We start from the raw sequence: 14,872 nt of genomic DNA, 5'->3' as shown, positions 1-14,872 counted from the left end.
CTCACAGGAACTTAACCTTTTATTTCTCCTAGGAACAAAGGTTCAGTATTCACTAATCCACTATTCACAATGACTTTATAGAACATAACTCTTGTCAACAAAGAGAAGTGACTGTGTTAGAACATCTTCTATCTTATTTCTCACTTTCTCTTTTATTTTTTCTTTCCCCTTCCTTCCTTCCTTCCTTCCTTCCTTCCTTCCTTCCTTCCTTCCTTCCTTCCTTCCTTCCTTCCTTCCTTCCTTCCTTCCTTCTTTCTTTCTTTCTTTCTTTCTTTCTTTCTTTCTTTCTTTCTTTCTTTCTTTCTTTCTTTCTTTCTTTCTTTCTTTTTCTTTCTCTCTCTCTCTCTCTCTCTCTCTCTCTCTCTCTCTCTCTCTGAGACGGAGTTTGGCTCTTGTTGCCCAGGCTGGAGTTTCACTCTTGTTGAATGGCTCAAACTCAGCTCACTGCAACCTCCACCTCCTGGGTTCAGGTGATTCTCCTGCCTCAGCTGCTGAGTAGCTGGAATGACACACCTGTGACACCACGCCTGGCTAATTTTGTGTTTTTAGTAGAGATGGGGTTTCTCCATGTTGGCCAGGCTGGTCTCGGACTTCCAACCTCCTGTGATCCACCTGCCTCGGCCTCCCAAAGTGCTAGGATTACAGGCGTGAGCCACCTTGACCAGCCTCTCTTTTTAAATTTTCTATTGTTTTATCTCTCTGTGTAGCATAATAGATAATTTATTTTGACTTAATTTCCAGTTCATTTTTTGCCCTTCAGTTGTACCATATGACTAATGGTAAGTGTTGAGTTTTAAACTTGTTATTTGTTTTGCTATAAGTTTTATTTGGTTTCTTTTTAAGTCTTCAGTGTCACTTTTTAGGGTTCCCTATTCTCTGTAGATTTGATCTAGCTTACGTTTCATTTCATTAAAAATGGTAAGCTCCCAGCACTTTGGGAGGCCGAGGAGGGCGGATCACAAGGTCAGGAGATCGAGACCACGGTGAAACCCCGTCTCTACTAAAAATACAAAAAATTAGCCGGGCGCAGTGGCGGGCGCCTGTAGTCCCAGCTACTCAGGAGGCTGAGGCAAGAAAATGGCGTGAATCTGGGAGGCGGAGCTTGCAGTGAGCCGAGATCGCGCCACTGCACTCCAGCCTGGGCCACAGAGCGAGACTCCATCTCGGAAAAAAAAAAAAAAAAAGGTAAGCATGCCTTACAGTTGTTTAATAGTCTGTATTATCTGAACTTAGTATTATCTGAATAGTCGTCACTATCTGAAGTTTTTGACGGTCTGTTTTTGTGCTGGTTGTAGCCACTGGTTCTTGCTCTTGGGGTTTAGTTTTCTTGTGTGCTTTGTCATCTCGTATTGAGACACGATGTTGCTGTCTTGCCCAGGTTGGAGTGCAGTGACATGATCATGGCTCACTGCAGCCTCAACTTCCTGGGCTCAAGTGATCCTCCCACCTCAGACTCTTAAGTAGCCAGGACTACAGATGTGTGCCGCTATGCCCATGCTTCGTTGTCTTTGACCATGTGTTCCTCACTGAATTTAAAAATTATTTGTAAGAATAATTTGAGATCAAGGATAAAGGTATCTTTCTCCAAACATATGTGTTCGTTTCTCTCAGGTACTTGGGGGTACCAGCAATATGGCATTTCCTTAAACCTCGTTCAAGGCTGGAGGTTCTGTGATCAACCCACAGAAATAGACTTGGGTTTTAATCCCATGTGAGGACTGTCCCAACTCTGGTTCATCCTTTTCCTGAGGGTGTAGGGTTCTAGTTTATTGAGGGAAGGATCTACTATTTGTGGAGGCTCCAGGTTTTGATTTCTGTCCTGATGCCACTTGCTCTGTGAATTATTCAAAGTGAAAGTTCAAAAATTTATGATTGTCAAGAACCCTCAGAGAAAAAGTTTCTTTTGCTCTTATTCACTTCACTGGTAAATATTAAACCTTCAATTCTGGCCTAGTAATTCCTTACCATTTTGTCAGAATTTTTATGCTTTTTTTTTTTTTTTCTTTTTTAGATGGAGTCTTACTCTGTTGCCCAGGCTGGAGTGTGGTGGCATAATCTTGGCTCACTGCAACTTCTACCTCCAGGGTTCAAGCCATTCTCCTGCCTCAGCCTCCCAAGTAGCCGAGATTACAGGTTCCTGCCACCATGCCTGGCTAATTTTTGTATTTTTAGTAGAGATGAGGTTTCACCTTTTGGCCAGGTTGGTCTCGAACTCCTGACCTCAAGTGATCCAACCAACTCGGCCTCCCAAAGTGCTGTGATTACAGGCGTGAGCCACTGAGTCCGACTGAAAGCTAGCATTTAATTCAGGCTCTTCTGTCTCTTCTGTTTAAGGTGGAGACCATTCCTACTTTTTCTTCTGGCTTATTTATTTACTTTTATTTTCTAAAGACAGGATCTCACTCTGTCGTCTAGGCTGGAGTGCAGTTGCATGACCATGGCTCATTGCAGCCTCAAATTCCAGAGCTCAAGCAATCCTCCCGCCTCAGCCTCCCAAGTAGCTAAGACTACAGGTGTGTGCCACCACTCTTAGTTAATTTTTAAATTTTTTTACAGAGATGGGGGCTCACTTTGTTGCTCAGGATAGTCTTAAACTCCTAGCTTCAAGCAATCCTCCCTCTTTGGCTCCCCTAAAGTGCTGGGATTGCAAGCATGAGCCACCATGCCCTCTTCTTGGCTTAATTCCTCATCTTCTGTGTGTGATCACTCAAATGGGAGAAGACATCTCCAGAAGAATAAGCAGTAGGTATAAGGCACAGGACACTTCCTCAGGGCAATAAGTTCTGCAGAAACATAAAGTAACTCTAGTTCAACTACACACAGCTATTTTTGCAGCACTTCATATTACAAATCAAAACTCGGTTCATCGATCTAAAAACATCTTCATTCAGGTTGCTCCATGGTTTCCATTAAGAACGAAGGATAGGATTGAAGAACATTCAAAAACTAAAACAAAACAAAAACAAAGGCCAGGTACTTTCTTTGCATGTATGGAACTGAAGGGCTCATTTAGGGGTTCTCTCCAACCCTATCCCATAAAAGCAGCAGCTGGAACTAAAGATGAATTCACATTTCTACTTCCCAATGTTGGTGCTTGTACTTTTTAAATTACAGCTTTCTCGACTTTTATCCATCAATATTTCCCCCCAAATTTTCAGACCTCACAATTCATCCTAGACATCTTGTTAACTTTCCGTCAAAACAGCAGTTTCCAACTGCCTCTTTCCTCCATCTTTCCCCTTCCCCACCTTGGATAGTTTAGATGGAACAAGAGTTAATAGCCTACAATGCTGCCTTTCATAAAAGCTACTTGCTAATAAATAGATCTTGCCAACATATTTGCTTATAAAAACAGGCACCTCTGTGGCAATATTTTATTCCTATGATGCTTTTTCCATTCTATCAGGACATGCCAGAAATGTGACCATTTTAGTTGATGGCCTTTAGTACAATGAACTCAACTGTTCAGCTTCAGCATACTTTGATCTGGGTTTTGACTGGCTAAGAACCTTAAGCTGAGATATTTTAACACATCAGTGAGACACTGAATCTCTTAATGAAGAAGGCAGAGAGTAGTGCTTGAAGAAACTGTCTATAGGTTTTTAAATGTGAAAATTGGTACTTATAGTCCAGCAATCTTTTTTTATGATTCTACAGAAATGTAAGATATCTCAAGAAAGTGTCTTAAAACATCACCTTTTAGAACAATTTGCTTTCCACCAGGAAATATGTATATTGAATGTGAATGGGAAATGGAGTGAAAGTGTCTGTGTATAACATAAAGTGCACCAGGAAGAGGAATGGATGGAGAGTGAGAGACAGCTCTTCCTCAGGCAGAGGAAAAGAAGGAATAATTTATTTAAACCTGGCCATCTGCCTCTTCCTGTCCCCACAAGTTTGTAGGGACAATTAGTTGAGGATACACTAGGTTATGGTGTAGTAATAACTCCAAATCTTAGTGGTTTAACACAAGAAGTATTTATTTGTCTCTCATATCCAATGTAGGTCTGAGGGACTTTCTAGCATGACTGTATCTCTATGCATCAACTAAGCTAGTCAGCCTGATGGAGGCTTTACCACCCGGTAATTGTACCATTTTAAAAACATGGTTGTTTTAAACTTGCTTGATGTAACATGGGAAGAAAGAGTTTGAGGCTCGGCTACATGCTACCCTCTAACTGGGCACCTTTCTTCTCAATGCAACTAGACTCATCTCTCTAAAATGCAAACTGGTTCATGCCACTCCCTTGCTTACAACTCCCACCGCCATTAGGGTAAAGTCCAAATTCTGATTCCACGGTTTGTAAGATTCCCCAACAACTGTTTTTGGATTATTTCTCTAGCTTCACTCCGCATTAGTCCCCTATTGCCCTCTTGCACTCTACGATTCTGCTATGCATTCTTTTTCTGGTTCTTGAATTGAGTGGTTTACCTCCATGCTTTTGCACATACTATTCATTCTGCCTGTGAGTCTTTCTCCACCTCGTTCGTCTGGAAAACTCCTATTCGTCCTGTGGGCTTACATGTCACTAAAATCTCTCTCTTTGCCTCCTCAACCATGCTAGGGGTCCCTCCTCTGTGCTTCCATGGCCATCAGTATTTCTGCATGACCTGGTGATATCATAATTAATAATTTATTATCTCCCTCACTGCAATGTGAGCTCCATATGAGAAGGGACTATGTCTTGTCCAATGGCCAGCACATGGCTTAGCAAAATATTTGTGACATGGCTTAGCAAAATATTTGTGAACAAAAAACTAAGTAAAAGAATGACTGAATGTCAGAAATTCTGTATCTTCTGGTGTCAGGATTCTCCTGGTGCCTTGGCCTCCAGTAAATTTGCCTGTCTTTCCTGAGAATGAACTTGCACCTATCGTCTTCTTTGATATGTCCTAAGCATGCAGCACTATTTTTCATCAACACTTAGGGCAAGGCAGCAAATTAAGGGGTTGGAGGAAGGGGCAGTTGTTTCTAGTGGGCTAGTGGTATTGTCTGCATACTTGAAGGCTTCCTTTCTTTCTTTCCTTTCTCTTTCTTTTCTTTCTTTCTTTCTTTCTTTCTTTCTTTCTTTCTTTCTTTCTTTCTTTCTTTCTTTCTTTCTTTCTTTCTTTCTCTCTCTCTATCTCTCTCTCTCTCTCTCCCCCTTCTTTCCTTCCTTCCTTCCTTCCTTCCTTCCTTCCTTCCTTCCTTCCTTCCTTCCTTCCTTCCTTCCTTCCTTCCTTCCTTCCTTTTTCTTTATTTTTCTTTCTTTTTTTCTCTTGTCGGCCAGGCTGGAGTGCAGTGGCACAATCTCACCTCACTGCAACCTCTGCCTCCTGGGTTCAAGCAATTCTCCTGCCTCAGCCTCCTGAGTAGCTGGGATTATAGATGCTCACCACCAGGCCTAGATAATTTTTGTATTTTTAGTAGAGACAGGATTTCACCATGTTGGCCAGGCTGGTCTCAAACTCCTGACCTCAGAGAATCTGCCTGCCTCGGCCTTCCAAAGTGCTGGGATTGCAGGCATGAGCCACCACGCCTGGCCTATTTTTTTTCATATTTGCAATTATAATTTAAAAAATATCAAATTTTTCCCTCTCAAGTGGGCCATAAATTCCATGAGTTTTGGTGCCATGTTTTCTACCACTTTTGAAGATCTCCAAGCTCATTGGCCCAGTGCTTAACACTTGGTAAGCAGCAGCCCCAGCGACCAATGGACAGTTTGTGGGCAGGGAGACTGAATGCATTGTTTAGCTCACCTCACCAGAGGTGGCAAAATTTGGCTATGCATTGGTTGCTCATGATTTTGAGGCGTACTGGGAAAGATAACAGGACTAGAAGTGTGCTCTGGCCCTTGGTTTAAGGGATTTACCCTTGGGTGAAGGCATTGCCATATACTATTATTGGATTATTGCTGTGAGAAAAAAGTTGCTTCCCAGGCTTTGCTGTTCATTTTAGCATGTGAACATGCCAATTGAGTTTTGTTGGAAAACCCCACCAGCCACTTCTGAAAGAAAAACTGGGGCTTTACATGTCACAGAAGAGACTACTCTTGTCCTGTTCTTGAGGCTGAATTTCTTATTCTGCAGAATTGATGTCACAGTTCTGATTATACTGTGCATTTTAGTCTTCTTTTTCTTGGGTTTGACTAACCATGGGACCTTTACACCTTGACCTAGGGAAACTATGGATTAATGTATATGTTTTGCCTAGACACACAGATAGGCAAGATACAGTAAAAACTCAAAGTCATATGTATTAAGAGTTAACCTAAGGTTCAACACAAAGGTTGTAGAATTCTTTGGTAAATGATCTGTAAATAAATATTTAGATGTTTAAGAAATTCAAAATTTTTAAAAGATCCTAAGCTGAATCATTTTATAAATTAAATAATTCATGCACTGTGAGTAAGTAACCCATACTTGATCTGATTTAATAATTTGCATTTTCATACTGGATTTTTCTAAGATCAAGGACAATAATACTGAGAAATCACCTATCCATATGATTTTTTTTTGGTAAGTTTCATTCACCCACTCTCCAACATATACAGTTGTAAATCAATGTTGTAGACATTAGTGCTATTCACCAAGTTTTTCTTGTTCTCCTTGGGCTCATGGTAAGATTTCACTTTCTGGTCTCTTTGGGATTGGGTTGGGCCATGTAAGTTGTGAGTGGTAATAATATGTCACTTCTAGGCCAGAGCATTTCATTACCAATGTGAGACCTGGAACCTTTTCTTCCCATTAGGCTGGGTCTATGAGTGATCATGATGAGTAGAGACCTGTGCCAACTCATGATGGACATGAAGCATAAATGAGAAACTTTTATTGTCTTAAGCCACTGAGATTTGAAGGTTGTTACCCTGGCAGATCCTAGCTTATCCTGATTGATACACATTGGTACAGCATGAGCCATCCTTTTCTGTCTCACAACTTGTGTTCCTTGTTTCCATACTGATGTGGTTTGGATGTTTTGTCCCTCCAAATCTCATGGTGAAATATGACCTCCAATGTTAGTGGTGGGGCTTAGTGGGAAGTTTTTGAGTCATGGGAGTGGATCCCTCATGAATAGCTTGGTGCCCTCCCTTTGGTAATGAGTGCATTCTTCCTCCGTTAGTTCATGAGAGAGTTGGTTGTTTAAGGGAGCCTGGTACTTCTCTCCTTTCTTTCTCTCTCCATGTGACACACATGCTCTGCCTTCACCTTCTGCCATCACAGTAAGTTTCCTGAGGCCTCACCAGAAGCAGAGCAGATGTTGGTGCCATGCTTCTTGTACAGCCTACAAAACTGTGAGCCAAATAAACCCCTTTTCTTTATAAATTAGCCAGACTCAGGCATTTCTTTGTGGCAATGAAAAACGGACTAACACACATACGGAAGAGAAGTCAGGGATGTTAAAGTCTGTTATGCTAGAGAATACATCTGTCAATCTACGGATTTCCAAGGCTATTTGATGGCTCTAGTTAATAATTTACTTGGGAAGGACTGGTGCCCCCTCAGTTCTATAACATCTGGAGTCCTGGAAGGTAATCAGAAAACTGATAGCATTCCCTTCCAGAAACCTTCCAATCCTTTCTCTTTCAGATCAAAGGCACACTAAACTACATGCCGATTTTGGAAAACAAAAATTAGCCTGGCGTGGTGGTGCATGCCTGTAGTCCCAGCTACTCAGGAGGTTGATGTGGGAGGATTGCTTGGGCCCAGGAGGTAGAGGCTGCACTGCAGTGAGCCAAGATTGTACCATTGCACTCCAGCCTGAGTGACAGAGTGAGACCCTGTCTCAAAACAAACAAACAAAAAACCACACATACACGCACGCACGCACGCGCGCGCGCACACACACACACACACACAAAGGCAGAAAAAGAAAGAAAGAAGATGTGATGGCAGAGGAGGTGGGAAAGTAAATATTCTGAGAGCAGCAATGAGAAATGGAGATGTAGAGATAGTGAGTGAGAGTGAGGTAGTTGTATTCCTGTCCTTTCATCCAGTCATCACTGAGGTCAGTACCATCCTTGCCATTTATACATTTTTGGTTCTTGAGTCCATCAATGTACTCCCCCACTCCCACTGCTTATTTGGCTTAAGCTAGTTCTGGTTGGACTTCTGCCACTTACAGTGAAGTGAGTCCTGAGTAATAAAGTGGTTTAAGCAACTCTTTTTTTAATTGTTATTCTTATCTCAGTGTTTCTCAGCTCTTTTATATCATGACACAAATGGAAAATGATATTTTTACAGCACTTGGGGGTAAACTGGAGGGGATTTGTGGATGTCTATATGGGACTCACTGACAACATCCATTCCTTTTTTGCATCATATACAGACAGTCTCCAATTGGGTACCCATAAGACCATTCTGTTTTTCACTTTCAGTACAGTATTTAATAAATTATATGAGATATTCAACACTTTATTATAAAATATCCTTTGTGTTAGATGATTTTGCCCAATGATAGGCTCATATAAGTGTTCTGGGCATGTTAAAGGTAAGCTGGTCTAAGTTATGATGTTTGGTTGTTTAGGCGTATTAAATGCATTTTTGACTTATGTTTAACTGATGGTGGGTTTATGGGGATTTAAGTATCTGTAAGTTACCCCACAGTAAGTATCTGTAATTATGACAATTAAAATAAATAAAAGATATTTATTTGAGACGGAGTTTTGCTTTTGTTACCCAGGCTGGAGTGCAATGACGTGATCTTGGCTCACTGCAACCTCCGTCTTCCGGGTTCAATCAATTCTCCTGCCTTGGCCTCCCAAGCAGCTAGGATTGCAGGCACCTACCACCATGCCCAGCTAATTTTTGTGTTTTTAGTAGAGACAGGGTTTCACTATATATGCCAGACTGGTCTCGAACTCCTGACTTCAAGTGATCCACCTGTCTCGGCCTCCCAAAGTGCTGGGATTACAGGTGTAAGCCACAGCACCCGGCCCAAGATATTTTAAAAGATATTCAATATTTGTGTTAAATTTTTAAATAAAATATTTTCAAAAATGTTTAATGAAAATCCTGAGCTTGGTTCTGTCAATATAACGTTTTCTATCAAGTATTGTGCTCAAAATGATTTCACATAGTTCCCTATCAAGGTTTTAATTATGACTATTTGCTTTTATTTCTTAACATTTAATTTAATTTAAATTTTTTGTAGAGACAGGGTCTCCCTCTATTACCCAGACTGGTCTTAAACTCCTGGCCTCAAGTGAATCTTCTGCCTCAGCCTCCCAAAGTGCTGGGATAACAGGCATGAGCCACCATACCCAGCCCACTGATGATTTTTTGAATTTTTTATTGTCACCATTGACAAGAAACTTTGTTCCCACAAGTAGGTGATAAAAACAACTTAAAACAAATTTTCCAAAACTTACAACAGTTGAATTTTTTAGACAACTGGTGGCTAGAGTAAAAAAATAAAAAACAGTTTAATTTTTTGTAAATTTTATTTTTTTAGAGACAGGGTCTTGCTCTGTTGTCCTTTTGCTCATGCTGCATTTGAACTCCTGGGCTTCAGTGGTCCTCTTGCCTCAGCCTCCACAAGTAGCTGAGACTACAGTCACGTGCCACCAGTCCTGGCAATAGTTGAAGTATATTTTAAAAGTCCAACAGCTCTTCCTTTTCTTTTACTGATAAGCACTATGATGAAATATCTCGTGATGATACAAATGGATTCCAAATTCAATCCAATTTTTTTTTTTTTGGAGACTGTGTCTGCCTCTGTTGCCCAGGCTATAGTGCAGTGGTGCAATCTCAGTTCACTGCAACCTCCACCTCCCAGGCTCAAGCTATCCTCTCATTTCAGCTTTCCAAGTAGCTGGGAATACAGGTGCACACCACCATGCCCGGCTAATGTTTTATATGTTTTGTACAGATGGGCTTTTGCCATGTTGCCCAGGCTGGTCTTGAATTCATGAGCTTAAGTGATCCACCTGTCTTAGCCTCCCAAAGTGCTGGGGTTATAGGCATGAGCCACTGCGCCCAGACCCAATCCAAATTTTTTACTGTCAAGCACAGTATGCCAAAATAATGATGATGCTGTAATTTTCAGAACACACGGGCAGTCACCATGTGGCTAGCTTGGATGCCTCTAAGACAGCATATCAACAGCAGACAGACATATGTGAAGATATGAATTTGGGGCTGGTACCCGGAGCTGGGCCTACTGGCATTTTCTCTCCTCATTCCCTCCCCTAGTCTCAAATAGATGATGTGGTGGTTGATCACTTCCTTGGGTATACTCAGCATGAAACAGTGAAGCAGTGAGGAACAGAAGTTCCTTTAGTGCTGGCTGGTTGTGGAGATGGGAGGGCAAAATTCTAGATTCTGTTCTACAGAACCTGCCCTCTGCAAAAACGCTCAGCTAAGTTGCTAGCAGCTGGTGGCGACTGGCATGAAGGCTCTGGCTCCCTCAAGCTCTGCCTAACTGCCCCAAACCCTGAGGGAATCAATAATTCTTGCCCTACTTATAATCCATTGGCAGCACCCCAGTGTCTCAAGGTCCATCAGTTGGGAAGCTCTGCTTTATTAAATCTTTCACTAGAACTACACAATGGGATGGGAGAAAGGCTTGCCATTTTAGGCCTTCGCAAGAGGGGCATCTCACATGCAGTCACTCTCCCTCAACCTCTCTCTCTAAAGTCCCTCTGGCATCCCCACTCTCTTCCTCGGGAAGCTATAGTCTAGTCTTCTCCTCAAGAGAAAGAACTCTAGTGTTTTCTGGTTTATTTGTCTAGAGGTAGAGGGAGGCTTGCTGCTACCTAGGCTTGGGGGCTTTGGGGCTGAGGCCTGTGGGTGTCGTGGTCTGCCATTCCTCCTGTGGTTACCCCTACCACCTCTAGAACCTTCCACTGTGCCAACACAAGCCTCACTCACTAAAACATCAGAAATGGGGCTGGACTGCTGGACTCCTAGCAACACTGTGTTGTAGCAACTGTGACAACAGCTGAAGGAAACAGTTCCTAGGTGGACTGAGTAGGCTTCCAGATTTTTCTCCTTAAGGCAACAGAAGCCAGTAGTGACCCTCTGTAATGAGTATGCACCCCTGCGATTCACAGAACTCTTGTGAGAGGGCGTACTCTAGAGAGGGAAGAAGCATATTCTAATGATAGCGAAGCGAAGGGCTAGGGATAATTTTAATTAGAAAAATAACGGAAATTTGTTTTACTTCAAGCTAGGTAAGTGGCATATATATTTTTACACTTCACATTTGTTCTTTCCTAAAATGCAATTGCCTCCGATTATTATTGGCTTCTAGCACAAGTGGCCTTAACATAAATGTAATGACATATTAAACTGGTGAAACAAAGTGGGCTGTTCTCTCTGATAATCTTGCCTGTTGTAGACTTCAAATCTCATTCCAAGCCTCACTTTCCTGAGGAAGTGCTCTGCTAATTCTTGCTCTGGCAGCTTCTTTAATCCTGGGTGCCCTTGGAAAAGTGAACAAAACTTCTGAGTTTTTCTCATATTTGTTCGTCTGTTCAAATTTGTAGTAAATCACTCAGCTTACTGAAGTGCTCCTCCTCCTATGCCTCTGGTTTGCCTGAGGAACATGAAGACAAGAGCCAAGTACAAAGGAATGTCAGAACCAGGGTCAGGCCCTGGGAGTTGCCTTCTTTTCTTCTCCCTGGAATTAAAAATATCATTTAGGTCATGAAACTGCTGCCTGGGTTAACAGCCAAGTCCCTGTCTACCCGCAGCTGTGCTGGCATTTCAGCTGACCAATCTTGCTATTCATTTCTTGTTAACTCTTACTTTTCCTCCTCTATGCTCCCCTAAGCACTTGAAGCTTTTCCCGCCATAGCACTTAGCACCCTGCTTATTTCTAATATCTTTCACACTACACTAAAAGTTCCATGAGCACAGGGTCCCTGACTACCTTGTTTTTCACTATGTCCCTAACATCTAGCCCAGGGTCTGCCTGGCATAGAGCCAGCAGTCAGTAAATATTTGTCGTATACATAAACAAAACTCTATTTGGCTTGGGGACTTGAGCAATTGTTTTCTTTTCTCTAAGCCTCAGTTTCCCTATCTGTAAGATGAGGGCTCTGTAGATATTCTTCAAGGTCTTTTACAGTACTGACATTTTATGGTTTACTTTCCTCAAATGAGAATCCCATTCTCAGTTGATTCAAAACATTCCTCACTGATGACTTCATCTTCCACTTCGATGATATCAAAATTGCCCAAAGTGAGATCTTGCAATATATTCTGTCCATTTCTAAATTATTTTGCATAGCCACCTCTTCTGTCTTCTATTACCTCTTGTTTCAAAGAAGAAAAATTCCTGCCCTTCCTCTCTGTTTTCCTTTGGGATCTTACCTTTATCCATTCATTCAACAATTATTTTTTGAGCACCTACCATGTGCCAGATGCTATGCTAGGTATCCAGAATAGAACTACAGGCAAATCTAATCCCTACTATTCAAGAGTTTATACTCTTCCTCTATAATATCTCTGCAGATGCTCTCAAATCTTTATCTTCAGCTTGGATACTTTTCCAAACCTTCAAACTGTAGTGTTACGAGTTTCTTTTGGTCATCTCCATATGGTTGTCCCATCAATCCCTCATATCATTTGTAGCATATCCCAAATTAAACTCTTCTCATCAAACTATTTTTTTCTTCTTGTCGATAGTCTTACTTTGTTTAATGATTCTATCATGGTCTGAGCCACTGATATTTGAGATCCTAGAGTTATAACTGCTTTCCTTAGTTTTACTGTCTGTACAAGGCTGAAATGACTTTCCAAAAGATATTCACAACCTAATCTCTGGAACCTGTGAATGTTACCTTATATGGCAAAAGGAACTTTGCAGATGAGATTAAGACTCTTGAGATGGAAAGATTATTCTGGATAGGCCTGTGGACAAGTGTCCCTTATAAGGACAAGCATCTTTATAAGGGAGAGGTAAGGACATTTGACACGGAAGAGGAGAAGACAATGTGACTATGGGGGCAGAGACTGGAGTGATGTGGCCAAGGAGTGCTGGTAGCTACTAAAGCTCAAAGAGGCAAGGAATAGATTCCCCCCTGGAACCTTCAGAACTAGCCCTGCTGACATCTTGATTTTAGCCCCATAAGACTCATTTTGGACTTCTGGCCTCTAGAGCAGTAAGATAATGAATTTCTATTTTTAGAGATAGAAATTTAAAAATATTTCTATTGTTTAAACCCACTAAGTTTATGATAATTTATTATAGCAGTCATAGGAAGTTAATACATAGTCCTCCCTCAAATCAGTTGCCAAGTCCTTTAAGTCAACTTCCACAATGTCTTCCAGATCAATTCTCCCCTCATCGTCTCTACCATTACTGCCCTAGTTCAAGCTCCCATCACCTTTACCTGGTGTTACTAAAGTAGCTTTCTAAAAACAAAGTATGGTTCCTAGCTGGTATAAGACCTTCCATAGTTTGTCCATAAACTTTTGCTTTAATACTTCCAGAGATGAGGAGCTTCCTGCCTATGATGCCATCAGTATGATTATTAGACAACTCAAGTTGTTTGAAAGGCATCCCAGTAATTTCTTTCTATTAGGCCTAGTTCTACCCATGACGCTCTTCTTGGGTTCCAGCCTCTACTTCTGTCTTCCCTGTGGAGTTAGCTTGGGTAGCCTGAACTACATTTCCTAGAACTGTCTTCTTTATATGTTTCCTCTTAATGTGGGCCACAAGAGGGATTCTTGTGTGAGATTTGAAAGGCAGAAGTGAAACAGCAGCCATTTTGCTATCCAGAGTAGGTGTTTAGTAATTGACCCATTATCATGGTTTCTGCACTAATCACCATCCTCATGAGTCTACTGGATGTAGTCAGATTAGCATTAGGTACAATAGTGAATAAAGACTGGTGCAGTAGAGAGGCCTGATCACTTCTTTGGCTTGGATGGTATGCTTATCTGAATGCAGTCTAGTGAATTCAGACCACATTTAGGAACATGGCAGCAATAGCTTCATGATGACTGCTGGGCTCACTTCTACCCAGAGCCTCACTAACCCCACAAAAAAGTCTAGATGTTTGTTTAACAGGGTTTTCTTGAAGCTGTTTCAGGGTGGGTGCACTAGCAGCAAACCACTTGGGCCTGGGCCTGTGAAGAACATCATAGCCCACACCAGCGTATCTGGATGGATATGCTGCCCAGCAATGCCAATTATAGAGAAATAAAAAAAAAAAAATGAGCAAAAAAAAAAAAAAAAAAAAAAGATAATAAAAACGCATATAACTTGTGGACAAAGACTTATTGATGGGTGCAAAAAATAAATAATCTTTTGCCACTCAGAACTCACTGCTCAGTATGAGTTTTGATACCTATAAGAAGGAATATTATTAAAAGCAAATAAAAAAATCGTAATTCCACAGTCCTGAGGCAATGACTGTTAACATTTTGGGTACAACATAGTTTATGTTCTAAGTTTGAATCTGACTCTGCCAATGCTTTTTGACTTGGGCAAGTGTTTAATTTTTCCAGCCTCAATTTTCCCATCTGAAAACTGAGATAATAATGCCAACCTAGCAGGGCTGTTGTGAAGATCTGACAAGATACTTTACGTAAAGCTCATAACCCATAGTTTCTCTTAAAATTGTAGCCATTATTATTTTACAAGGTGTATTAGTCTGTTCTCATGCTGCTGATAAAGACATATCTGAGACTGTGTAATTTATAAAGAAAAAGAGGTTTAATGAACTCACAGTTTCACGTGCCTCACAATCATGGCAGAAGGTGAAAGGCACTTCTTACATGGTGATGGCAAGAGAGAATGAGAACCAAGTGAAAGGGGTTTCCTCTTATAAAATCATCAGATCTCATGAGAATTATTCACTACCATGAGAACAGTATGGGGGAAACCGCCCCATGATTCAACTATCTCCCACCAGGTCCCTCCCACAATGTGTGGGAATTATGG

The 14,872-nt window shown here is 41.3% G+C and overlaps 1 pseudogene; it reads left to right on the top strand.

Annotated features, from left to right (window-relative positions):
* The first annotated feature begins 14,179 nt into the window (after positions 1–14,179).
* Positions 14,180–14,293, top strand: LOC119621013 (small nucleolar RNA SNORA40; annotated as a pseudogene).
* The last annotated feature ends 579 nt before the right edge of the window (positions 14,294–14,872 follow it).

This window comes from Chlorocebus sabaeus, chromosome X (genome assembly GCF_047675955.1).
Source record: "Chlorocebus sabaeus isolate Y175 chromosome X, mChlSab1.0.hap1, whole genome shotgun sequence".
Lineage (NCBI taxonomy): Eukaryota > Metazoa > Chordata > Mammalia > Primates > Cercopithecidae > Chlorocebus > Chlorocebus sabaeus.
This window is presented reverse-complemented; position numbering and strand designations above follow the sequence as displayed.